This window comes from Bison bison, unplaced genomic scaffold (assembly GCF_000754665.1).
Source record: "Bison bison bison isolate TAMUID 2011002044 unplaced genomic scaffold, Bison_UMD1.0 scf7180017648654, whole genome shotgun sequence".
In the NCBI taxonomy this organism is placed as follows: Eukaryota; Metazoa; Chordata; class Mammalia; order Artiodactyla; family Bovidae; genus Bison; species Bison bison.
This window is the reverse complement of record NW_011453568.1, coordinates 22,345-24,407: the sequence shown is the minus strand read 5'-3', so window position 1 is coordinate 24,407 and position 2,063 is coordinate 22,345.

Genomic DNA, 2,063 nt, shown 5'->3' with positions numbered 1-2,063 from the left:
TTATTTGTCTATTTTATATATAGTACAGCATGTATGTTAATTGCAAACTCTTAATTTATCCCTCCCCCACTTTCACATAACCCTAAGTTTGTTTTCTATCTCTGGATCTATTCCTGTTCTGCAAATAACTTCATCTGTATTCTTTTTAGATTCCACACATAAGTGATATCGTATGGTATTTGTATTTTTCTGTCTGGCTTACTTCATTTAGTATGATAATCTCTAGATCCATCCATGTTGCTGCAAATGGTATTATTTCACCCTTTTTATGGCTGAGTAATATTCCATTGTATGCATGTATGTGTATGTGGACATATTCCTTGTCCATTTATCTGTCGATGGACATTTAGTTTACTTCCATGTCTTGGCTATTGTCAGTAGTACTGCAGTGAACTCTGGTGTGCATGTATCTTTTTGAATGAGAGTTTTCTCTGGATATATACCCAGGAGTGGGAATGCTGGATCATATGGTAATTCTATTTTCAGTTTTTTAAGGAGCCTCCATACTGTTCTCCACAGTAGCTGTACCACATTCCCCACAACTGTGTAGGAGGGTTACTGTTTTCCACACTCTCTCCAGCATTGGTTATTTGTAGATTTTTTTAAATGATGGCCATTCTGACAGGTGGGAGGTGGTACCTCTTTGTAGTTTTGGTTTGCATTTTTCTAATAATTACTAATGTTGAGAATTTTTTCATGTACCTGTTAACCATCTGTATGTCTTCTTTGGAGAAATATCCATTAAGTCTTCTGCCCATTTTATGATTGAATTGTTCATTGTTTGTTTGTTTGTTTTTTATTGAGCTCTATGAGCTCTTTGGATATTTTGGAAGTTAATCCCTTGTCAATTGCATCATTTGCAAATATTTTATCCCATTCTATTAGCTGTCTTTTCATTTTGTTTATGATTTCTTGGGCATATGTCTTAAGTAGCACTGATTTCAACATTGAGGGTCCATTTCCAAAATCCACTATACTTAGTAAAAAAGTCACTAATTTTAGCAGTGAAACTTGATTTCTAATATCCATTGTGCTAATTTATGAAGCATCTACTTTTGATCAGAAATAATGATAGGTGAAGTGTTTGTAGTGGCTCTAGAGTGTTCCCTTATTCTAATTAAATGCTAGCTGACCATCCTGATAAAGGCAACCTACTGTCTCTAGAGCTGAATATACACTAATATGATGTCTCACCATATTTGCCAGCATATTTACAAAGAAAATACTGTTATACCAATAACACCAGACTAATTTGCCCCTACATGCCTCTGACTGGGATTTCCCTTCCACTCTGTTTAAATGTTTGTGTAAAGATAGACCATCCTTCTTTCTTTCCTTCCTTCTTGTCTCTTCTCCCTCCCTTCTCTTTTCCTCTTTCATATACAGCTAATGGTTCTCCCTAACTTACAGAGATTCCCCTCATGATCCCAAGATGTAGTCATTTTCTCCTTCATCTATACTAAAATGGCACTTCAGGCACATCATTTTTATAGCTCTTTCACTTTGAATGATGAGCACTTACTAGTAAATACTTACTACTTGTACAGCATTATGAATTCAAGATTCCATACCACATTTGTTTATTTATGGGAACAAAAGGCTAAAAGTCATGAATAAAAGAATTGTTCCAAAAATCTTTCAAGGATGTCTAGATTTTAGAATTGACTCTACAAATTAAAAAATATAACAGATATTTAAAGAAAAACAAGATTATAATGTTATAGTCTATGAATAAAAGAAAACAGCAAAGAGTAAGCTGTCTTACACTGATGATTGTTTTGGTAGATGTCAGTAAGGTACTATGTAAGATTTCATTAAGGTATAACTTATGGGAACAAGCTTAAGACTTCATTTGGGGGGGTGGATCTTGTGCTAGACAGGGTGAATCTACTTTTTGTTTGTTTTTCTCAGATTATAAAGTGCTTTCTTTAGCTTTTATCTCCTGTGTATGGGATTTGAGGGATGTGCTTATTCATAATGATGGCAGGGCTTGGCAGGGCAAGCTTATGCAAAGACTATAATAACTAATATGATTCCTATTTTAAAGATAAAGAAAGAGATCT